Raw genomic sequence first — 26,989 nt, 5'->3', positions numbered from 1 at the left:
TCCTCTTGTGTATAGTACTGTCTTCTGTATTGCCATGTCTTCCAATGTAGTAATTATCTATTAAATAATACCTGTTGCTAAGTAATTTAGTAATTTAATAGCTTCACTGTCAAACAATGTGGTAGGATACCTGCAACTGCATCAATTAATTACTGCATGCCCAAGTAAGCACTTCGCAAGCATATATAATCATTGGCATAACTAAAACGATATATACAGTGGTTATGCCCCTGTATATGATTATAACATTGCTAAAGCAAGATTTTAATAAGATCTTGCTATAGACGATCTTTCCATAGAAAGATCTTCATTGCCAAGTCTTGAAAAACCATAAGACCCAAATTTATGAAATATTAAGAGAATCTTGCAAAATCGTTAAAAAATATTGATAAACATTAGCAATTGCATTTGGTATGTATGGTAAAATAGAAGGATCTATACTATGATCTTCAGCCATTTTATATCATACCTATTAATCTGTTATGTGGAAAGCTGGTCGAAATGCAAAATGAACCTAATGGGCTTTAAATTATTCTCGGTTTTTTATGTCACTCTCGAAAATTCTGTTTTGTAAAATGGATTTACAAAATTTTTTCCTTCGAATGAAAAGGACCTTCTCATCTTGAATACTTGTGTACTAGAAATACATGCATACCACAACACCTGGCTATCTCATATCAAGCACAAAATTTTCTCACCTAAATTTAACTCCAATTGGTCTATACCAATAACTATATAATATTTCTGTCATTCGGTACATCAGATAAGATAAGATGAGATTTAATAAAACATCATCGTATATAAATGAATTACAATGTGTTTTACAAATATTAAAAGTTAAAATATATATAATTATTTAACTATTTTACAAAATAGCTTGAAGTTTTTATTACAGGTTAAAATTACTTTTTAATGTGCAAATCATGCTATAAAATTGTTCAATGTTCCTTAAGTTATATCGGTGTTCGTTTTCATAGGTGACGCGATAAGCAGCCGTCTGACGCTACATATATATTTTCTTCTTCGTCGGATATCAAGTCTAGGGAATTACAGCCAATTCTCGCGCTTCACTGTAGGATCGATAGTGATAGGCGGTACTGTAGGGCGTACTGTAGTTAGAGACCCTTGTGGCGTAAGTAAATGTTTAAAATCCGGCCAAGTTTGAAACCGTCAGAACAATAAAAAATCTTCAAATATAAAGACTAAACATCAAATGTTTTATTTCGGATGTTTTATTTATATTGTGATTGCAGTCGACTCAAATTTTTTGTTGTGACAACCGGTTTACAAAAATTAGACTTTCAAAAACACTTTGAAATTAAAGCGATGTTGTGATAGCTTTTCGCATATGGTTACAGTATGTCTTTCCAAAATCCAAATCTACATACTAAACTCAAAATTATACAAAATAAACTGCATTCTCACAGGGCAGCGAATACGAAAACAAAGTAAACACCTATCCTTTTAAAACACTTATACCGCTTTTGGTGTCTTATGTACGTTCGGCAGTAATTTAACTTTTTTTATTTGCTGTGGGGAAATGTCAAGCAGTAATGGGCCAACTGGACAATATTTATACTGTACTACCAATGTGATAAAACAATGAGTTGGCCATGAAAAGCTACATACCTCAAAAGGTCAGCAGTTAAGTTGTCTTCAGGCTCCCAGCAATTGTCGAAAGCACTATAGCCTTTCCATTTCACCAAGTATTCGACCTAATATTAAATAATAACAAAGAATATAGTTATTCAGTGACTAATGGTTCAATAGCTGAACTCATTATAATGCGTCATGCTCAGGGCAAAAAAACACACGATAAACTTACCGTATTTCGCACAGTCCTCTTTGAAACAAGCCTTTCAACGGCGTAGAATTGAGTAGACGCCTTGCGTTTAAGGCCGCGCGTTTTCTGTCCTCCCCACAAAAGGTCCCCAGACGATGCATTGTGCATTTGCTTGTACACTCCTTCCATATTGCTATGCCTATGATCTCTCAATCCACTAGCCATTTCTCACAATTGACAATTTAAAAGTCAAAATTTGATTTATTGTTCGTATTGTAAAATTATGAATAGGAAATCCCGAGCCCGTGCGCCATGCAGCTGGTTATTTGCGCCCGCACATCGAACTGCTGACTGTCACAGATTTCTGGCCATGTCCTACCACTCCGTACTCCATAAGTGCATAACAAAAATAACATACAATGTTTTGAATTGTTCTCACCCCAAATTAAGGGTAGTTATTAAAACAATAATTGTGAAGCTTAATGCATCATATTTTGCACAATGGGTAATACTTTCCATTGACTTTGGAAATATGAGCACAGTATGGTACATGTTCACAGCTGTTACGTTTAGCCATGCATGTCTTGATAGTATGCCCTAACCCTTGACAATTTGAGCAGGAATAGTTTCTCTTCTTCCTTTCACAGCCACCTGCCTCCAAGTACTGGACTCTCTTTCTTTTCAGGAATTGTTGTTTAATAGCTGAAAGACCTCTATGATTTGTAGCCCGAAAGAAGTTTTTGGAATTAATATCGTTATATTTTTCCATTCCCTGCTGGGTAAAATATTCAATATTTCCATATAGTGAAAGAAACTCAGGGACATGAGCATGCAAAGCGTGCATATAACGCGTCACATCTTTTGTTTGGTACACTTCAAGGAACATTTTTAGCCAACTGGTCACTTTCATCCTGATTCGATCAACTTCATCAAATTTTATGTCCCGTTTAAGGGCTTTTATAATGCAACTAAAATCATCCGTTCACCAGCCATTTTTAGTTGCCTGACATTTTCCAGTAAACTTTCTTTGAAAGATTAGTAGATTGATTAAGTTATCACATACTCTAAGGAATAGATGCAATGGATCATTGATTACATTATCCAGTGGGATTGATGGGAATAGTGGAGAATTTTTTATATTTTGCTTTGAACCCTGAACTTTTTAGAAATCGGCTGTTGGATTTCCTCAATGGTCCTAGCACCTTTGGAAAGATCTATCAGTGACCAGGTTTTTGTACCATCATAGTGGTTATAGAGGGGACATTTACACCAAATACATGGTGTTGTAGCATGAGCAGCACCAAAACCACAAATGCAGGCCAGGAACTTCTAATCCCCACCAAGAAACCATTCAATTTGGAAAACTTCTTGCCCAACTGAAATGTGTTTTAGTTTTTCAACTTCATCTCGGATATATTCAGATTTTGATACTTCTCAGGAATCTTCACTACTGCAATTACATGGTTACCTTCTGCTGACATTGCTTGTGAACCTTCCTCCAGAATTGTAATCGTTACATTTATAACATGCAAATGTTTTCCAATGTTGGTGCCATCACCAGACAACTTCACCCTTAATTTATTACCATTTATTTTACCATTTTGAACCAAGACCTTTCGTCTTATCTCAAGTCTAGATTGAATACTTTGTTGAACACCAATTGTATCACCAGGTGTTTTGGACAAGTTCCACTTCTTGTTCAGTTCCTGAATTGAGTTCCTGAGTTCCTGAATTAAGTTCCTGCATCCTTAATTTTGTACGATCTTGGCATGTCTTTACAAACCATTGAAAGTTCATGGTAAGCCTGATTGGAGATGCCAAACCTGTCTTTGGTGTACAGAAGAGTCTGAATCTTCTTCAGGCTGGGTTAATTTAATTTCTGGATCTATCAATTGAAAAACTTGATACTGTCCTATTGCTGTGTTGAAAACGTTTACCTCAGTTGGTACAAAGTCATACAAACCAAGAAATAACAAACTTTCATGACAATCAGCAGTGAGCTGCTTGCATATCCTTTCTTGATGCCTTCTTGTGTACATGTCATATTTTTCCCCATTATTCGGTCCCCTTGATCCACTTTGTTTTCTTTGATTTTTTATTAATTTCTGGCATATATTTTTGAATTTCGTTTTGTATGACTAGGCAGATTCATGTTCCTTCTGAACTTCAGCTTCTAATTTTGCCGCCTTAGCAGACATTTGATTAAGATCGGTCTCAAGATCGTTTTTGTGCGTATAGTTGTACATTTTCTATCTTTGTCTAAATGTTATTCACCTCACTGTAATACAGTCTTAATTTCCATACAGAAAGCTTTCCATTGGTCCAATTCTCCGATAATTTCTTCTTCTGATTTCCTCCTTTCGCTTTTAACATAGCCTGGTCCAGTCTCCAAATTTTACTTCTAAACTGGGTTACAATTCTCTCAATGATATTAACTGATCCAACATTATATCGACTAAATATCTGTTCTATCTCTTCAATAAGGGCAACAGTATTACTGCAAGACCCTTTCTCCTCATTCTTCTTTAACGTAGCTTTAAACAAATCGTTCAGTAGCCGGCTGCAAATAATTATTAAATAGCAAACTGCTATACTGTGTTGGAAAAACAGCAAGAGAAATAAATCGAATATTTTTCAGTAGGCTTTATTTATTGCTTTCACATGCAACACTACAAAATAGTACATGTTATGCAAAATTATATATACTTTTTTTACTTATTATAATAATAATATAAATACTAATAGCTGTTTGTACCTATTTATGTTAATTTCAAAGAATGGATTCCCACTTCCTGAGTTTTTTTCAGCGTTTTTAAAAATCTATCTATTCCAAATGAAAGACAGCTATCTTAAATGTATAGAACCGCGCGAACATTTTAGGAAAGTCTAAACTTACGCTAGAAAAAGACAATTTAATGCAAAAGAAGCACTATTTTCACGGGAATTTGTATTATGAAATCACAGGGTGACGCGACACCTGATACTTGTTCATCTTTTGTCGGTGCATTTTTTGCCATGCTCAGGCACGGGATCTTCGTGGCGAGAAATGACACTTTGGTTTCCATTACAGTATGTCCAAACTCTCAGCTGCCCCTTTCCATTTGCCTTTTTTCACTCTCAGATGTCATTGGCATATGTTCAGTCTCATATGTTCAGGTATGAACTGGCTTGACATTTACATTTACAGGTGGTAGACCTTTCTCAACCAATCCAACCATCTGACGAACCAAAGCTTCCCTAATTTCAGCGAGAGTATTTGCCCAGCCTATGTAAGTTAGAATCATTAGGAATTTTTTTTTCTATGAATCTAGAAGAGAAGACAGGAATTTACTACAGCAATTTCTATCATGTGGTAGAATAATGTCTTTCACCAACGTTTACATTTACGTGAAACCTTGTGAGCAGCAATACTTTGATCAGATCGGTCAACCCCGTTCATGTGTACAAAATTATTTCCGTGCAGAGATAGAGCAGAATATTTTCTATTCAGTTGTAGAATTTTCATGCCCCAAGTATTTGTTTTGCCCAAGTTTTTAAATTTTTAATTCACCTGTCCCCGGGGACAATTATTTCAGGGTGGGTATGATTTAAACTGACCGTCTGTGGTTTGGGTATTCGGTTTTTGTTAGTTTTCGATTTGCTGCTGGTCATTGACCACCTTTCCCATATTGCGTGCACTCCATTACCTGTCAGTCTGCTAGATAGGGCGCCAAGGCAATCAAATAAGAGTTTTAATCATAATACAAATTTGGCCAATATTTATACGCAACGACACCGGAATAAAATAACTAGAGCTTAGCGCTTGCGCAACAGATATAGCGTGGTTACTGTAATTTGCGCATTATTTGCTAAAACGCGCTCCCACCTTTGGGATGGTTAACCAACTTACGGGAAATTTCGGGAAATGGGAAATTTCGGGAAAACGTTCGGCAGTAACCAGCCATGCCGAATATAAGCGCGTTACTTGTTTTCTTTGTACAAGTTGGTGGAAAGATGGAGACGACGTCGATTTTTGCACGCACGGGTTTGACTTTCCCTAAGATATGACGTAAGTATGTTATGGTTCCACAACGGAATTTTTTCTTTGTTAGGTTTATCGCATAGTATCGCATAGCTAGTACCTTAATGCATAGTATCCAGATGTGTCTCCCGTGTATCGCTCTAAATTATAACGTCGTCAATGTAGGCTTCACAACCATGGATATCAGTGACGAGACGGTGAACCGATTAGGCGTTGGAAAGTTGCTGGAGCATTTTTATGCCATATGTCATCACCTTGTGATATAAACCCTTGGACGTGACAAAAGCTGATATCTCTCTTGCACTTTCAATTAGTGGAATCTCCCCAAACCATTTTAGCAGATGGAATTTTGATTCAGTGTCTTGGAGCTTCTTAGTCAGGACATAATTTTGATTCTATAACTTTTTCTTCAATAGAATCGTTCAATTTATCTTCCACAACTTTCGTTTGCTTCAACCAACTCGGAGTTCAGCTCTGAGCACGGTTTTTCAAGTTCAGTCACTGTCCTTACGTTTTCGACATCTTCCTCCAGATCGTTATACTACGTGTTTTCTGTAATAGTTTATTCTTCTTCCTTCCACTTTTCCCACGGCATTCACGTATTGCTAAGCAGGCAGCATCATTGATTCGTTTCTCTAAGGCAGAACTTTCGACGATTTGAACGGAAGCACTTGCTCTTTTGCGATCAAATTTACATATTTATGAGCTTGATCTTTCGTCTTAAGGTCGTTCCGGTATATTAAAATTTCCTGGGGAATTTCAAGAACGAAATAGGCTTTATAAGATGATATTTGTTTCCCATAGTTAACGTCGCTTGCTTTGCTAGAAAACTTTACTTTTGAAATGAACTTTTTGGGATTTTCTGCCATGACAACACTGCCGCGCCAAAAATCCCAAATTCCCGCGTTTCCTCGTATTTGAATAAGTAATGTCAATGTTGTGACATACCGCTGATAAACAATGAAATTTGTGGGCTCATTTCTGAGCAAGCTCGGTATTTCAGCGGCGTTTAGCTTCTGGACATGCGCCTAAGTATCTCGAAACATGTGAACTGAAAAGACAAGATGACGAGCTTCAAAACAATAGTTTTGAAAGCGAAGTCATCCAAAATCTCGCCGAATTATGGCTATTTCAAGCAAAGCAAAGCTCTTTGCGAATCTAATCGAAGCCACCGAAACCTCATCTTGCCAGAACAAGCTTTGCATGTTGGAATTTGTATTATATAATACCCTGAAATACTTTCTTTTAGTGGGGAAGTATGTGAGAATTGATGATCAATGGCGTCTAATTCGCTACAATCCGTAGATAAGTTTGAATCGCTCAAGGACAAGCTTTATCGGCTTCTAGAAATCACAATATTTTGCTTTTTGCTTTTGCTACAAGTCGATTTACTATGTTCATACTTATAACAAAATGTATTCTTTTGCACTATTTCTAGTACTATTTACTATAAATTTCCAAGCATTTTAAGAGAACAAATGCCTGTTGCGCAATATCGCATGTCGCTTATTTCTGGCAATGCTTACACCGCACTTGGGGTTTTATGTACGTTCAGCAATTGTCGAAGTGCAATGTGCAAATTATGTACATTACAACGTTGTATAAATTATTCACTTTTCCCGTTTGTAACAACTAACCATACACCAAACTCTTCTGTCTCAACTTTGAAGACATTTTCTTCCCGTGATGATCTGCTGTGCATCATAACTGATTTCTTCAGCCGCTATTACCGCTGTACGTTTGTTGCAATGTTCCTGAAAGATGACTTTTGTCCTGACAAATTATTTCGGAAAAGTGCTCAGTAATTCGGCATAAGCTGCGGTGGTGGAAAGAAAGTCGTCTTCCAAAAATGTCCTCATCATCTGAATTGGTACAGCCCGATTATTGTGTTGGTACGCTACCAAAATGCCGTTAGGAAAACACAAGAACACATATATTGGGCCGAAATCCTTAATACACTCAGCCAGATGACCATGTAAATGCATGTCCGGTGTGGCAAAATCTTTTGAATCGGCTCTCCGACTGCTTCAATTAATCTATTCAATAATATTGTTCGTCCACATAACCACCATTACTACAAAAAAACCATCCAGCAATCAATCCATTTGTGAAAGAGATGTTTCGCAGTTCCTACCTAAATCGTACACTGTCGTAATAAGGAAGACAAAGTAAATCCGTACAACGTGCTCCAAGTGTACTTTCAAGTTTCTGACGCGTACTAAAAGATGTTGCTTTAAGCGTTTCAAAAGCGTTTTTGCGATGACTGACGTCCTCGCGGTTTTGCCCAGAATTTATATCAAATCCTGAAAAATCAGGTTTTTCTCCAAATTTAGACACTGGAAACCTCTTCAAGCATTTTGAACATCCGCGCGTGTGTCATTTAGCATTGTGTGCCATGAAACCACCAAATTTCGTGCTGCTGGCACATGCATCACAAGCCATGCATATACACTGTAAGAGCAACTCGAACAAAAGTAACTGTAATTTTTTGCCAAAAGCGATGTCCTTTTTAAATGAGTAGAAGCTCGTCCACAGTGGGCTTCAGTATTGAATTCATACTATAAAAATACAGGCATGCAAAATCCCCTCGCCTGAAGCGATTACTGACATATATTTCCAACAGCGAAATTTTATAATACTCGTTTCAGCCGAATGATCGAAGTCGTATAAGTAAAATCCTATATTAAGTACAATTATAAACTCGACTCTCGAGCTATCACATTCAACTATAATCATAATTTTACTACGAATAGTTTTAAATACTACAATTTTTAGCGAAATTTCGATTCATTTTTAAACTCAGATTCACCTTCAAAAATATTCACCTTTTGGTGATAAATCTAAATATTAAATACTTGCATGCTTTAAAATACAAAATCTACCCATTTAGCTGTTCAAAAACACTCTAAAAATCTTCAAAATCGTAGATTTTTGCAATCCATTTGAATCAAAGCTTTTTCTATGCGAAGGCATATTTTACATTCTCTTTTAATCAATTTTACAAATCAATTTTTCGTATATAGTTCTGCTGAGGCGAACCAAAATTAAATATAGCCAATCGCAGGTTTGCAAGCATTTGCTATTTACCATGCGGTTTTAACCTGCCTAAACTCACGCGTATGCATAACTTACAAAAACGCCCAACGTCCATGGCATAATGGCGGACAACTTTGATTTCGCATTTTAAAAGCTCCGGGCGGAGTTTGTACCCTCGCCTGGTTTTATAATTTTATGATTTGGTTTTGGTTCAACCTTCGATTAAACCAAGCAGCAATACATTCTCCCTCTCTTGCATCTTTCTTCTCATGGCAAGTTGGCTACAACACAATAGACAGCTCCAACAGTACCTGCGGGTTGAACCAGTCAACATTAAGGATCAATGCCAAATTATTTCGCTTCTTAAAAACGGTTTACCGGTTTCATGAGCTTGAGACTCTCTTCAACATGTATATCGGTCATTTCCGTCGTTTCTTTGCCACTTTTATTTCTCCATTCGTTGCATTTGTCTAAGAAACCGTCACTATTAATGAGGTTCTTTAAAGATGAAAACAGACTCCGAAAAACATACACCCTTTTTGTGTACCAAAAGACATTGCCAGACTTCCCTCTGACCTTTTTTATAAGTACAGTAGTTCTTGTCAAGACACGGTGCACGTTTCGCCTGCTGTACATGATTTGGCCATAACACGTTTGAGCATGCTCTACTCACCACGCGATCGTTGGGCAATTTTTTAGTACATCGTTCCTAGCAATATATCGCGAGCACTTGGGGCATACAGCATAAACTTTAAAATCGTTGGAACAGAAGTTGAATCGGTAACGGTTTTCTGACCAACCGTACTTATACTTAGCCACTGCTTACTAACCACGCTTAACATATGCGCGCGTAAATGCGTAATGGTTTGCATAAGTGCACGAAAATTTGGTAATGGTTTGCATGAGTGCAGGAAATTTTCAACCAGCGGCGAATGACATGAAAATATATTTCCCTGTCGGCTTCAAAATGTTTGGGTTTAATTTAATATTAGTCATCTACACATAATTTAATACATTTCAATGAACTTAATTTCACTGGATGAAGTGGTGGTTTACCGTGCGTCCCATCAGTGTTGGTTTCGCTCAGCTCACGGTCGGTGTAAAAGAAGGGTAGCAATTTTTGTGCACATTTACGTTCTTGAATTTTTTTTTTAACGCCTCGCTATTTTTCTTGACGTTTTTGCTCCGTGTCACAAATTCGTTGTATCTCCAAATTTGTCACAACAAAGTTCAGAAGCTCCTCTGAAATTTCCACAAGTAATCTGAACCGATCAACAAATCAATTTCCAACTTCTCTTTGGTTCGACAGACGTCAGAAAACCATAAATTTCGCAGGTTGCAGGAAGTTTTTCCTAACAACTTTAACGTGCTCGTTGCTTATGCGTGAAATCTCAGGCATAACATAAGCCTCCATCGTCACAATTCCTACCACCGCGGAACGGAATCAAATCAATAAGAACTACATCGCACAATCCGGTCTAAGTTGTTTTCTGACCAACCGTAATTCTACTTAGCCACTCCTTCCTAACCACGTTTAACTTATGCGCGCGTGCTACAGCGTGCTATTTGCGCGCGTAATGGTTTGCATGAGTGCACGAAAATTTGGTAATGATTTGCAAAATGTTTGGGTTTGATTTAATATTAGTCATCAACACATAATTTGATACATTTCAATAAATTTAATTACACTGGATGAAGTGGTGGTTTACCGTGCGTCCCATCAGTGTTGGTTTCGCTGAGCTCACGGTCGATGTAAAAGAAGCTAGGGTAGCAATTTTAATGCACATTTGCGTGGTTCTTGAATTTTTTCTAACGCCTCGCTAATTTTTTTCACGTTTTTGATGTGGACAGATAACTTATCTAATAATAAAAAAATTCCATTAAAAATCATTTTGTAGATTCCATTAGCATGCAATATAACAACTAAACTGATTTTAGCAGCGCTTATCGAAACACTTAGCGCAGGTTTTGGTGCGCGAGGGTGTACATTACATGCGTACACTAGACAAGTGAGTTATACACCGATTACAACAGATTCTTAATCATGCATGAAATAAAGCGCAAATTATTAGTCTTTTTGTCAGTGAAACATTTCGCGCGACAATCGCTAACTGAAACAACGTATTATCTATGCACTTACTTTGGTTTGCAGACGCACCAACTTTAACTATCATACGCGTAGATATAGCTTTGATCAGGTAGAACATAGAGAGAATTTTTTGTCTCGCAATGCGAATAGAACTGTAGCATAAACCTTTGCTTTCTTACAAGTGTCCACATTCGAGACTCAACGTAGAATGAATAACCTAAGCTAGGTAGGCTGTTTTTGTGTAGAATGAAGTTTTGTGAGACGACACATGAAAGGGGGGTCCGGGGGGATTCTACCGCGAAAAATTTTTGAATCCAGACCCTCGGAAATGGTATTTTCGGCGATTTTGGTACGATCGGTACGAAGAGAAGAAACAAAATTTTTAAAACTTTCAATCATGCTTATGCCATAGCTAAAGTCTGTACCTGTACTCTGAAGCACTGAATACAAAATAGAAGACTGCTCTAAAATTTTGTAAAAAACACATACTAAAAAACAAAAGAGAAAACTTTTAAGATAGTGCAGTAAGCCACTAACCTTACTCAATGATTCATCATCCCAACCATCAGGTTGATCTGTTATTCCTTCAAAAAGTTCTAAAAGTTTCTCATAATTATTTTACAAAACCTTAACAACACGGGCTCGATAATACCACCTTGGTATCACCAGGGCTAGGGAGCTCAAGATTATGGGAGGTCAGAAATGCCTTTCTTCTAGGGGCATTACTTTTGAAAGTACAAAAGCCACCTATATTGATAAAAAAAAATTGACAGGGGCAATAGATGAGGCAGACTGACACAAAACAAGATTTAACCTTTGAGCTGCACAATGGACAAAATGAGCAAAAGGATACTCTTGACGAACCAAAGTTTGAACACCATTAATGTGGCCAGACATGACAGAAGCACCATCATAAGTTTGCATTATAAGTTTCTCCTTCATAGTAGAAAACTGACCAAGTTTATCTTTCACAACTTCAGATATTGCAGGAGCAGTCCTATTCATACTCACATCCACAAATCCTAATTGTCTTCCAACAATTTCACTACCCTTATCTAAACGTCCAATTATACTTACCTGCTCTTTGGTAGAAACATCACAGGTCTCATCAACCTGCACAGCGATAAAAGTACAATCATCTATCTCCTTAATAATTACATCATCAATAACAGAATCAATACAATTGATTTCAAAATCGGCGGAACACGGGACAGAATCGCGCGAGTAAATTAGCTAATCGTCAATTTCCGTTGTTTCTTAAGCCAAGTAGACTGCTGCAAAATTGCGTAAAATGCATTAAATAAACAATTAAAGCACTTTTTATTTAATTAGTTAGTCTAATTTTTAGGACATTTTTCGTCCCGCCGGGCGGGATAGCGGGACCGCTAGCTACGCCACTTTACGCTGTGTGTTTTTGTGACGGACATAGCGTGGTTAGGCAAGGCAACCGCATTGCGCATTTGCTAACCAAATTTACGCATTTGATGTAAATCTTTGCGCTGAGACGGAAAATAACAACTTGTTCTTGCCAGAAGGTCTTTTACAAAATAACAACTTGAACTACTTGAACTACTAACAACTTGAGCCACTCCTTCCTAACCACGCTTAACTTATGCGCGCGTGCTATATTTCCCTGTCGGCTTCAAAATGTTTGGGTTTGATTAATATTAGTCATCTACACATAATTTGATACATTTCAATGAATTTAATTACACTGGATGAAGTGGTGGTTTACCGTGCGTCCCATCAGTGTTGGATTCGCTGAGCTCACCGTCGGTGTAAAAGAAGCTAGGGTAGCAATTTTAATGCACATTAACGCGGTTCTTGAATTTTTTCTAACGCCTCGCTAATTTTCTTCACGTTTTTGCTCGGTGTCACAAATTTGTTGTATCTCCAAATTTGTTGTATCAACAAAGTGCATTGCTCTGTTGATCTTGTATTTCCACGATTTTTCTCACTAAGGTCGCGGTCAAACTAGCGCTTGAGCTTGACGATTACCACCGGATTAGCGTACTTGCGTGAACACCTTGCTAATCTCGTGTTGGAATGTAATAATGTATTTTCAGTACGTCCGGACCATAACACTAGCAATAATGCATGGCTATTGCTAGAATTGTTAGTCAAATAAATCAACGCCAATTTTGGGAGATTTAAAGACTACTACTGGGTTGGTTTGAGGTGATATTTTTGGACGAACGTCAATCCCTTGGATCAAGCTGATTACGATAACTTTGTCGCATGATATAACTTTTTCTAAAATTATTACAATATAATCCATGTTCAAAATATATCGATCTTTATTAATTAAAAAAAATGTTTATGTTCTTTTAACAGTTTATCAGGTACCATCTACCTTTTCATTATTTCTGCCATTCTTAAGAGAAACTCCTCATCTCTTCTTCGTCACTCTTCATCTAGCTTTCTTTGATCAGCTTTATCAAAAGATCCTCGCTTCGTTTTTGGGCCTTCTCCATTATTTTCATCTGCGAGTTTTGCATTTCAACCAGCTTTTCGGTCAGGTCGATCATCGCACTCGCAGTTGTAATCCAACCTTTCTTTGCTTTATTTTCTTTTAAACGATGTCTTTATGGATTGAAATTTTACAAATATAGAACTAAGGCGCCATTGACTCATTCTATTTCTCCAATAGATCTTTACCCTCTTCAAACAGGAAAATGATCTTTCAACATAAGGCATCGTTAATTTTCATTAATTTTAATAGCTTTTCGAATACTAGGTTGAAGAGTAATTTTAGGTTGAAGAATAATTTTTTCCCTAAAATTTTTTTTAAATGAATTCGGGGGAAATGAAGAATGTCACATAATAGATCAGGTCTTAAGCTTTTCAAAAATATATAAATCTTTTTTTATGAAAATCTTCTGCTTTGTAAATAAACGAAAGTTGAAAGCATGGGGATGTCATAAAGGGACCCACATCTCTTGGAGTAAAGGGTACCTTCTCAAAGGGTACCACCCCACTCTAAGAAATTGCATACTCAAATCTCACATTCATTATACCAACGATTGAATCTATAATCTCAAAAAAATTGCTTTTGGTTATGTCTTGTTTAAATTCTGCTCATTGCATGGCGGGCTCAATTTGTCTACTGCTTCTTGGTATAGTTCAGAAAATTTATCATCACTGCGAAGAGAAGAAACAATGGTTATAAAACGCTCAACCCTCATCATACCATAGTAAAAGGTTTTTAAAAATGATCTGTTTTGCCTTTACTCCTCATTGTTGCGTAGCATCTCGTCTCGTCTCGTCTTGCATCTCTGGAAGATCGAGAGGAAAGTGTAAACAGGCATGGCTGACCTCAGTAAAGTTGGACTACTTAAAAATAATCTGAAATATGTTAAAAAATAATAAATTAATGAAATAAAAATTTTAAAAATTTAAAATAAAATAGGTCACATAACAAATAAAATAATACAAACTAAAGACAAAGTTGTACCATTAACCAAATCAAAACAAAATATATACAATCATTATGATCACTATAATGTAATCGTTCATTCCAATATAGAGTCAAACTTCGCAAAGGACTCGAGTAACTCTCTATAATTACCTTTATTTAAACTATCTTCTTTCTCATCGTGACCTCTGAATGCCAACTCCTTTGTCGACAAATACAATACTGCTTCGGTAACAGTTTTAAGACTTTCTCGATTTTGTCTTAACTCTTCGTTATGCCTTTGAATTTCACCCCTTCTTGCTTGCGAAAGAAGAGAATCCACTCCCACATTCATCCCATACATTTTCCACATCTTGTAAGCAGCCAAGTGTGACTTGGACTTCTCATGCTTTTTGCCATCTGACATCAAACTTCTCATGACGGTATAGCCAGTCTTCGTCGATGTGGGTGACGTTCCCGGGCAGAACAAAAGATATGGCCAACAGAACAAGGCTTTTCACGGGCCGACTTCGAAAGTGGCACGATGGACGAGCCCTCGATGATGAAGCTGGTCGTGTCCGAAAGGGGTTCGTCAAGGTTCTCCGGGAGAAGATCGCCCATTTCGATAAATTTGTTTTCGAGAATTTTTGTGACCAGCTTTGGTGGAATTGGCTTTCGGCCGGGGCCCAAGCTGAAGGCTTTCTCAGGACCGAGGTGGGGAGTTTTCTTTAAAAAAAATTGCTCAAGTGCAAATACTCCTCTATGATTACTAAATCTAAAAAAGTTTTTGGATTTAATGTCATTGTAGTTCTCCTGGCTTTGCGGTGCAAAATATTCAATGTTCTTGTATATAAGGTTAGAAACTCAGGTACATGTGCATACAATGCATGCATACATGGAGTGACTGACATCTTTCGTCCGATATACAAACAGGATTTTTTCAAACCAAGAGTAACCTTTTTAGTTCAACGTTTCTGAAAAAACTCACGACAGTGGCAAGCAGTCCTTATTGCTCCGCCCATATACAAGTACAACCTGTTCCAGGTGTTGTACCCTACTTTTCTTTAAAAAATTGCTCAAGTGCAGATACTCCTATACATGATTATTAAATCTAAGAAATAACATTCCATTCGGGGGCGAACGGCAACCACGATCGTATTTTTTTCTCCTTGCGGTTGTCTGCGGTTTCTATCGGTAAATATATCGTTTCTATAATCATATTATTGATAACGGTTAAAAATGAAATTAAATTTATTATAAAAAATGTACATACTACATATATAACAAATTATAGTTTATTAGAAATAAAACAGTGGATAACACTTTTCTCTGCAAACCAAGTTGGCGACGTGCTCTCAGAACATTGGATATTCTTCCGCGGTTGATGCTGATGAAAGATAGCCTTCTTCCAAAAAATTTTTTATCATTTGAACTGGAACTGCCTTGTTATTTTGCTGGTATCCACCAAGAATTCCATTGTACCTTTGAAAGAAAACACCAAAAAGCATGGAAGACTGGGCCGTAATGCTCAATACATTCTGCAAGGTGACCGTGTAGATGCATGTTTGAGGTTACAAACTCCTCCTCCTTGAAGACTTTCAACCTTTTTAGAAAATGCAATTAAACTCTCACCCGCTTGTTTCAACTCACTGTGATTTATCTTTCTTCCGCACATCAGTCGACAAGCTGAAACAAAAAGCATCCAACACTCATAATGCGCTTTCGATAGAACAGTTGACAAGATGTAAGGCGAATATACTAGTAACTAATTCTTCCATTGATCAGCAGTCATTCCAGTGGAGCTGAATTCTATTTTATTAGGAATTCGTCTAATTTCGACAATGTGAACTTTGATATTTTTCGGATCATCCAGCTTTAACAGTCCTTAGGACATATCGATTACGACAAATAGGAGTGAGTACATATGAACTTTGATTCATTGTGAATTGTAACTTAAATATAATACTTGAACATATACATTTTCTGCCATAACTGAACAGATTTTAGCGGAATTAACATCTTTCGCAATTAGTGATTTGCCAATCATCGGCCAATAAGGTAACAAACTCATTTTGGCAGGGCTTCATATAGTTTGGCAGGGCTTCATACTTCATAGGCGACTTACTGGGCTTCATATAGTTTCACCGGACTGCCAAGAGTAGCTATTCTGTCAGGCAACACGTTTTGCATTTCCGATCATGTTTTCTTCCGATCCATCATTTCCGCTTAAAGTTTTGGCGATGTCGTATTTCCAAAATCGTATTCTCTTCGCGGTTTCGGATGTTTTGTTAATTTCCTGTTTGTGATAGTCAATGGTTACAGTAAGTAGTTCTTTTGTGGCATTCATTAAGATGTTCTCCCATCTTTGCCGTAAGTCTTTGTTTAGGTAGTGTTTGCTTTTGTGTGTGATTTCTAGTCCAGGGGGTAGTGTCTGTGCTTGTTTGTGTTCTTCCAGTTCATCAAGTGTGCATTTGAGTTTCGATAATTTGGTTTTCTTTGTGCTAATGATGCGGAATGTTTCCAGGGGGTGTGGTGGTATGCTGTTGGGGTTGGGAATGGATTGTGTGGTTGTCATTGTGTGGTGTGGTGTTGGTTGTGATTTCGGGGTTAGTTGTGATTTGGGGTGTGTTGTTTGTCTCTGGGTTTTCGTCTTCTGTGTTTAAAAGTTTTTGTTTTTCCTTATGTAGGCCTTCTATTATTGAATCAGTTTCCTGATCGGATATGATCAATTTGTTGCCAAAAATAAGGGAGGGGTCCAAGTCTGTTATGTCTCCGTCGTCAGTCCGTAAAAATACATCTATCTGTTCGTCAGACATGTCAGGTGAGGGTGGGGGGTTTGGTTGGATTGGGCATGGGTTGGTGTCAAGGATGGGGATTGTGTTGTCAGGGTTATCAATCGACATATTCTGGGGGTCGGTTGGGTTTTCGGTAGGGTTTTCGGTCGGGTTGCTTTGATTTGTGGAGTTAAATGGGACTTCTTAAAAATTAAGGTTATCCTTTGTGAGTAATAGTTCCATTTAAGTAGTGATCGTTGTGTTTGTTAGTAAGTGTGTTAGGGGTGTGTGAATAAACAAGGGGGACTGTTTTCTGGTTCATTGTATGAGATTGATTCAATTGTTACAACTAGAACTAAACAATATGCCGAGCTTGGTGGCGCTCTCTCCGTTCCCTATAGGGGGATCACAATGTCTATTTTATATTTTGACATAGGTAATTGGAACCATATTGTAGTTCTTATATAGTTATAGGTTAATTTGTAACAATTGTCTGAATTTAAACCAACTGGAGAAAAAGGTTAGGACGTTATGTATATGTGGGCAAAAGGGAAACATAATAAGTAATTTGTTGAATAGTTAATTGTGAATTAATGGGCGTAAAAATAGAAATAAAAAAAACTACTAAAGTTATTGATGGAGCTGGATTCATTCCAGATATCCTGTATGATGTATCTGTAATCATTATTTAGGCAATAAATAGGAAATGTTGATTAAACAGTTTGACTTTTTCTGGAAGTCTCTGTAATCCAGCATTTTTTAATCCTTTGCAATATAAAACTTAAAATTGATCCCAATGTCTTGCAAGTAATTTTCATATCTAGTCATGTGTGGATATTTTTCTCTGGCAAAATTATTTGTGCATGCCTTCTTTTGGTCAATTCTAAATTTTCTTTCTTTAACCCACCAACATGTTTCCTCATATTGATTATTTACTACGTTACTGCGTTTTACCTGACGAAACTGCTGACTTTAAACTTTGGAGGGTGAGTGTAGCTTCACTGGGACAGAAATTTAATGTCAACGAGTTACCAAAAAATCTACAGGGGTAGACGCGGTGCGTAGAATGAAACGAACTCGACGTAGGAAATTTGATAATTTATTAACACGATATATACAGGTTTGGGTCGAATAAGTCGACTGAGAATATTGCGTCGGTTGGAACTAAAATATGATAAACTATAGTAACCTATCACATGAAATTAATACGGGTATACTTGATAATTAACATAAACGAGATATACTTATTAAACTAAGAATTAGCATGCAATATAACAACTAAACCGATTTTAGCAGCGCTTGTCGAAACACTTAGCGCAGGTTTTGGTGCGCGAGGCTGCATTACATGCGTACACTAGACAAATTAGTTATATACCGATTACAACAGACTCTTAATCATGCATGAAATAAAGCGCAAATTATTAGTCTTTTTGTCACTGAAACGCACTTAGCGCAACAATTGCTAACTGAAACAACGTATTATCTATTTACATACTTTGGTTTGCATAACCTAAGCTAGGTAGGCTGTTTTTGTGTAGAATGAACCGGATTTCAAAAACATAGAAACGCGGTGTGTTTTTTTGACGGACATAGCGTGGCTAGGCAAGGCAACCGCATTGCGCATTTGCTAACCAAATCTACGCATTTGATGTAAATCTTTGCGCTGAAACGGAAAATAACAACTTGTTTTTGCCAAAAGGTCTTTTACAAAGTAACAACTTGAACGACCTTCCGTTTCGAAACCAACTGTGAGACACCGCACCCACCCACTCCCCCCCCCCCACACTTACAGGGTTTACAATATGCATGTAGTTTCGTTACATGCAAAAGCCTCAGCAAAAACTTCACTGTCCCGACTGCAGACGCTAAAGTACACATCCCGCTAAATAAAGGTGAATTTGGCGGACCACTAATTTTCCGGCTGTGTTACAATCAATAATTGCTAAATTTGTCGAAACGGCGTGGTTTTTTTCCCTGTTTTTTCGCTGCAATCTTCGCTGATGTCCGTTTATCATTTTTGTACTTTTATATACGAGCTTGCATTACCAGCTTTGTGACTAGAAAACTTAATTTTTTCAATAAAAATGCTGCATGCTATGTTGAGAGATTAACTTACCGAATGCTTTTGCCCGTTTGTTGATCAATTTGTCATTGTTTCAGTTGTTTTGGAACATAATATTTAGGTACAGCCTTTTTAAGCAATATTCAAAAATATTTTGACCTCGATATTTCAAAATTAGCAATGTTATAATTATCGCGTCAATTAAGTAAAATGTACATCTTTTATAGCTATATTTATGCGCATAATATATACGTATCACTTCTTTTATTTTCATGTTAATTTTCTTTGATCGATATTCACCAATTGTGTCATACAGTTTGTAAAATGTATGTTTTGTAGTGTGTGTTTTGCTTAATTTTTTATATTTTCCTGCTCACCATTACCTTTGTAATGACAATTGCCATTATGTAACTATTGGTTGAGTTGTGATTATCATTTTCAAATGTGTTTGAGCCGTCAAGAATTTCACAGAAGAAGCTCAATCAATGTTCACATTCACTGATGTATGAAAGAATCAATCTATCATCTGGATCGTGCAGAAGACGATGAATATATTCCCTTTGACTTTAATCGTAATTATTATGTCTTAAGTCACGCATTTTATATAATGACCGTAGCAATACAAATTCATCCGAAGAACTCTCGTTTGAATTAAAAAACCTGTTCCAAAATTAGGAAAAGGTGTCGCTGTTATTTACAAGCGTCAGAAATATAAAGACAGTCACAGAACTGTTCATAAAAGATGGTTGAAAGGAAATATGTAGTAAAAGTAGCTACCTTTTGTTAATTTCATTGAGCATTGAAATAATATATTACATGGAATGGATCATTTCAGAAATGTATTAAAACCTACATGAACGAATTCATTATGCAGTGTGATGTCTTAGTTGAGTTTTATGTTTTGAGTTTTTTATTTAATCATTAGTTTCCTTTACAGTGCAACCATAAATATCAGGATGAAATTTCGTTGCATTGGCGCTGTAACCCGCTATAGAAGACTGAGAGAGTGGGAGAAATAAAATCAGAGGGCTGTTCATGTCCATCTAGGGAAAAAAATTACCATACCTGGCTGGCTTTTCCCGATTGTGCTCGGCAACTTTTAAGCAACTTTTTAAAATTTGAATAACTGTTCTGTTTTCCAGCTACCTGGAGCAACTTTTGCTTTTTTGGGTAACAGGAAGCAACTTTTAGGCTTATACATGATCCATACTACTAATTGCGCACTAATTATTAAATAAAATCTCGACTATTAAACTAATTATTTATTCACTAGCACAATTGGGATTGGTCTAATACCTGGTGTCATGGTTAATAATGTCCAGCTATAAGAGGACTTGCTCCTAATGTTTTAAGCACAAAAAGTGGGGTAAAAAATATGGCGGATTTTGGTCTATGACGTCATATTGACGTCACTTGGTCCCCTTTGCCCATGGTAATTACAACTGGCCAGGCTCAATTCTGAGCCCAGTACGCGAAAAAAATTGATCAGCTTGTCGCATCAGGGGTGAACAATGTTTTGCTGCACCCTGGGAACAGTGTTGTTATCAATGTTGTTGAACCTTGTTGAATCATCAATGTTGATGAAATGTTGTTGTAACAAGTAGCAACAACGTTGTTAACAATACTCTTCACAGGGTGCAGCAAAACATTGCTCACTCCTGTTTTTAACAACTTTCATCAAGATTGTGATTTTTACGCGTGTACGCATTCACTCAACAGCATCCCCCCTTGGTTTTATGAATATTTTGTTTTTTCAGACTGCCGTGAAACCTTGTTTTGTTTTTTCAACATATTTTTTACCTAACCTGTATATAGGTGCTGTCTTTGCCAATGCCGAAACAAACGAATATTCGAACATCAAAAAAATGTGGAATAGTTTATTCAAAATAACACACTTTAGACAAAGGGGTAGTTCATGACTTTAAATTTTCCCAGCAAGACTCCAGTTGGAATAATTATACGTTTCTCCATCGCATTATTATTCTTGAATTTCCTTTCAGATATTTTATTGAATATATAACTCTTGAATATATATATATATCTATATGTATAAAACGTTGGCCGCAGATAGATAGATAGATAGATACTCGAAATCTAATTAGAATTGCATATGTTGTGTAATATGATTGAAATCCCATGCAAATGCAATCATATGCAATTCTAATTAGACTTCGAGTAACTATCTATCTATCTATCTGCGGCCAACGTTTTTGCAAATGGGTGTATATATATATATATATATTATATTATATATAATATATTATATATCTCATTTCAAAAACCGAAATCTGTTCTTTGTTTTCTCTGTTAAATTTAACTTTTTCTTACTCTTTCTTACTTAAGTTTAATATTTTCTGAGAAAATTACTTTTTTCAGAAAAATTCTATCTGAAACGGACTGGCTTACCATTAATTTCGCATCTTTACAATGATCAGAACACGTGCAATAAAACAAATAACCAGGGTTTGTACAATTTCTGCCATTGAAGCATGTACGGCAACGGTCTAATACTGGAGGGTTCCAGACCGGCGAAGAACCAATCAGCGCACGCCATTTAGTCACAAGACCGCGTGCCATATAATAAAAGTTTGAAAGACCTTCCTACTGATGACAATGGGACTTATCGTCATTACGGATGCGCACTCGGGTATTTAAAGTGGAAAGCGATACAGATAGAAGAATCAAAAAGACTTTGATTGCAAAGCGTGCCCTGAGACCTGATGAGTTGAAAACAAGAAGAAATTGTGTAACAATCAATTGCAAGAGAACATATCGTGGGAACAAATTCCACGAAGATTTTACGCAGATCATCACATATGCAGAACAAAACGGCAGTATTGGAAATAACTTAGCAATACTGCACTATCGATCAATTCAAAGGTGCAGAGTGTTCATTTCTTGTTACAGCACATGGTAACAAGAAAGACAACAATTTTCCTTTCCTTTCCGTAAATTCTACTACACGGAAAAAAATAAAAGAAGTGGTCAAACACCAAAAACCAAAGAAAGCTTTGCTGCAGCTTGACCGACAATCGAACATGATGAATGCAACTAGCAGCGCAGCTATTCCTCGTGATGTGAAAACAATTGCTAACATGCGCAGCTCTTTAAAATCTAAGGAGAGGCAAGATCAAGGAATTCCTGTGCACGAAAGTAAAAGCGATAGGTTGTACAGTGTGTTGATCATGGCTGTAGAAGAACAAAGTAACGAGGAAGAAAAATATATCCACGGTGTTACAGCATGGCCAGAAGCAATGTGTATTGTTGGTTATCCATATCAATTTTATGATATATCGCGTTTTCGTTCTAATTCTCTCGAATTCTATCCAGTTGCATTAGCAGTGATACAACTTTCAAACTCGGCGAATTTATGTGACCTCTACTCCGTACAAGAGTCTTATTCTTCAGAAAGCCGATGATACTGAATCCCCAACATTGGTTGGGCCTACATCCACATGAGCAGAAGCCATACCGTGCAGTGGCGGATCTATAGGGGTGTGTAGAATAAATCACCACAGCTTAAAATCGAAATCACATTGGCCGATTTTTATGTAAAATATTATTTTCAAATCTGTAACCAATAGCGTTGTTATTAAGGTGTTTTAAACTTAAAATTAAGCTGTGTAATTTATTCTGCACACCCCTAGATCGTGACTGCTACAGTGCATTTTGCCACTTAGCTGCAAAGTTAAAGGAGATCGATAACGGAATTTGCGATCTTAAGTGCGTTGTTACCGATCGGGAACCAGTTCTGATTAAAGCATTTCAAGTATTTTATCCTCAAATGCCCCTGTTGCGTTGCTGTCGCCATGTTCGCGAAAACTGTGTTGGAGAAACTTAAGTCTCTTGGTATTAAAGGCGATGATCAATGCTACTTCACTGGATGCAATTTTGATCATCTGTTGAAGAAATCTATCACGAAGGTTTATTAGATGGACCCGACGCTGAAACCTTCGACGCCCTACTCGTGTCTTTTGAAAAGGAGATGAACGAAAGAGAGCAGGCTATCAGACCTCTTGGAAGCTCACCTCAGTTTTACTCCTGGATAAAAAGCATGTTATGATGAAGAGTTCGCTTACAGAAGAAGCGAGACAAAATGCTGGACTTAAATCTTGTGAAGAATTACGATTAATCCCTCTGAGAATGCAAATTATAAACTGTAAACTTCATGCGCGTCTTTTTTTGTTATACTAAAGTCTATACGATTTCAGTACGTCTTTTAAAATCGTTTTGATCTTTGAGAAAAATCATGCCTGTGAATCTTAGAAAGCGTCACAGAGAACTTGCGTCAAATATTTATGTTTGTACGTTTTTGGCGAAATTCACCAAATAAATAAATGAATAAAAGAATCAACCAAGTGCCTTAAAATATGAAATGAAACTCGACGTTTTGGTTTCGTATTTGTCAGTAGATTAGGTGCGCCATGCTTAGAATGAAATTAAGTCAAGTCATATAATATTTTGCGCAGTTGCTCCGTGATCATATGAGGGGAGTGTACTATCAAATAAGTGAAATAACCCATATTATTCAAGATTTAATATCGCTTTGTCATGTGTTACAAACAAAGATCGCCATATTAAGACACAGTATTCAATCTTTAGTGAAAAGTCAATTTTAAAGAGAATACTGATACATATACACTTAAAATTAAATTTTGAATTAAATAAGGAACACTTTATTATGAATGCTTAGACGAAGCAAAAAATAAAATTGAAAACATTGGCGCAAAACGAACTTCCTACATGTTTTTTTTAGAAATTTAGTTGTCTTGTGATGTCCAGCTTATGATAAATCTTACACTTTCTTAGAAACGACGACTTTCGATGACTTTCTTAGAGACGAAGCAAAAAATAAAATTGAAAACATTGGCGCAAAACGGACTTCCTGCATGTTTTTTTTAGAAATTTAGTTGTCTTGTGATGTCCAGCTTATGATAAATCTTACACTTTCTTAGAAACGCTTTGACAATTGAACTGTCGGTTATATAAATTTAACTTGGATTGCGCGTCATTGTTTGCGCTTGTTTTAACCAGAAGATGGCGTTGATCTGGTTAGCAGGATTGTATGCAATCTTAGTATATTCATCTGGTAAGAATATTTTTTTTCTTTAAATTTCACTTCGAAATGTTAAGTAATCGACCTTGTCATTTAAACTTCAAGCTGATGATTGGAGATTTCATACTATTTGACAGAGGACTGTAAGATTCGGGACTGAATTCGCTCGTCAATTTGCCGACTAAATTTTAAAAATAAGCGTGCAAAAATTTAGCATGCATTTTAAATGGTTACAAGAGCGAGACGAACGACAATGGGAAAAGTATTAGGTGAATAAAAGCAAGACTTCACATAATTATATACGTGAACTATGCATGTGTTAGGATGCATGAACTATACAATGCTTTTCTGACCACAATACTACAATAAAAATGATAGTTTTGCACTTGAACTATGGAACGAATGCTGTAGACATCAAAGACAAATAAACCATGGAGCGACACTTGTGGCTCAGGAATAGAAAGTGGCTATTTTAGGAAGGCAAGAAGCAAAAGTGTTGACATGGTGACTTCTGTAAAAAAAACTATTACGTGATAGAATTGTGTAACTTCCTATATATTTGTGTAACTATATTTTGCAGCAGCTTCATTCCCCAAATGGTGTGCGCGTGCCTCACTTTGCTTAGTTCAAATACTGCAGGTGCTAACCGTATCATCAACCTGTATAGGTATTACCAAATAATTATATACCATTAATTTTGTTTAATCCTTTCATTTTATTTCAGTGTGTTGCGAATCATCTCAACAATCAATCTATGTATCGCGTTTTAATGGGAATGATACGACAAATTGCGGTACTCCAATATTCCCTTGTCGCAGTATATCTTATGGCATTCTACAACTGACAGAAGGGTCAGTAATCTACCTGGATGGCAAAGAAACTGCCAAAAACCCGTACCAATGCGAAAGCCAAGATCCCGAACAACAGGAAATTCGAATTAATAAAAGCATATCATTCCTTAGCATCAGGTCACGTGCTTACATCTCGTGTCTCCATGGAAACCTCTGGTTTGTGGACGGAACAAAGCTTGTGAACGGTGTACAAGTTGGCTTCTTCGGTCTAACCTTTTTGAATACATCTCTTCGCTTTTTTGACGCCTCTGTATTTGCAAAGGACACCGTATTTGCGGAGACGAAATTTACAAGCATGCGTATTGAAGTGTTAAACCTGCGGCAATTTGATCTGACGTTGGATTCTGTTATCTTCCAACAGAATAAAGCCTGCATACGAATTGATGTCGTCACTGGGATTGATGTTTCTATGGACGTAACTAATACGTCTTTCATTCAAAATGGTAATTCTCCTTCGTCAATTCTTTTGTTAAATTGCGAAAATTCAATGGTCAGCATTGAAATGAGAAACTGCAGTTTTAAGGAAAATTTCTTTGAGGGGTACGGAATGATTTTAATCATCAACCAACTTGGAACGACGAAGCTTGCAATGAATCGACTGAGGATGGAAGAAAATAGTCACACAAACCCGAGCGACGAACATGACAGCATGTTTACTCTTTTTACTGACGAATTGTTAATGACATTGGATCACGGGTTTATTTACAAAACATTTGCTACTTTTCTTTCTGTGAATGGAGTTTCAGCGCACATGAACATCTCAAACTTTCAGTTCGACGGATACAATTCGATCATTTTCGGTGGCGGTTTATTTCATGTGCGTGTCACCTCTGAATGTTACCTACTTATTCGTGATTCTTGTGTTGGTAATGGCAGAAACAGTGGTTCGGGTGGTGTATTATATATCGTCGCCCCACTTTCGACGCTAACCATCCAAAACTCAAATTTTGAGAACGTTTCGACTTCAATTTACGGTGGGGCAGTAAGTATTATACCGAACTTAGGCAGACTGAAGTCGAAGAATTCCGTCTTTTTAAGTATAATTAATTCGTCGTTTTCAGGAATCGTAACGGGAGCCAGTGCTGCGGTGTCCATATTTACCAAAAACCTTATTGCAACTGTTCGTGGCAGTTCATTTCTGAGAAATATTGGCGGGGCATTGCTTTTTTATACCTTCGATGCTGCTACAGTTCGTCTTGACAATGATAATTTTCTCGAAAATACCGCAATTAATAATGGTAGTATTGTTCGAGCATATGTCCTTCGTGAAATTTTTCATTTTCGCGCCAACAACGTTAGCTTCGTTCGAAACAAACTGTCAGGAAATGGTGCTTCAGGGGCAATATTGGCTTTGGTACTTGATTGTCCACTAGTTGACATCACTTTAAACAACACGCGTTTCCTCGGGAACCTAAATATGGCTGGTAGTAGTATTCTTGTTTCTTTAAAAAACTCTGGATTAAATAATGTAACTCTGGATACCTGTGCATTTCGGGAGAATTTTAGCGTTCTAGGATTAATAGTGATCACGGGTCAAGCTTCATTGACATGGAAAAATTCTATCATCGATTCAAACAGGATTATTCCTTGCACGTCGAAGGCCGAAATCATGCTGTTTTTGAACAATTCAAAGATTCTGATAACGAATACAACATTTACGAACAACTCCTGCCGACCACTTTATGTTTTATTGAAAGGAACTACCTCGCTAAGAATAGAAGATTCCTCGTTTTTCCGGAACAGGAATTTGGACGGTTCAGGAGGCGCAATAGAGATAGCATTTGTTCCCGGTTTGTTACGTTATAAGTCAGAGGAAGTAAACTGTTTTGACCGAATCTTTCCAGCTGTTATTGTCAATGTATTGTTCAAAGAAAATATCGCTTTAGTCGACAGCGTTTTGGCGGTGACAGGGGGGAAAGTGAA

General features: G+C 36.9%; 1 long non-coding RNA gene across 1 annotated transcript; it reads left to right on the top strand.

Moving 5' to 3' along the window:
• Window positions 1-4,520: 4,520 nt before the first annotated feature.
• On the top strand, window positions 4,521-20,019 carry LOC114544303. Its single transcript, XR_003690377.1, has 2 exons — window positions 4,521-11,155; window positions 18,617-20,019. It is a non-coding gene; the product is annotated as an uncharacterized LOC114544303 (long non-coding RNA).
• The last annotated feature ends 6,970 nt before the right edge of the window (window positions 20,020-26,989 follow it).

This window comes from Dendronephthya gigantea, unplaced genomic scaffold (assembly GCF_004324835.1).
Source record: "Dendronephthya gigantea isolate DGI-Jeju-01 unplaced genomic scaffold, DenGig_1.0 000004F, whole genome shotgun sequence".
NCBI classification, from domain to species: Eukaryota; Metazoa; Cnidaria; class Anthozoa; order Malacalcyonacea; family Nephtheidae; genus Dendronephthya; species Dendronephthya gigantea.
This window is presented reverse-complemented; position numbering and strand designations above follow the sequence as displayed.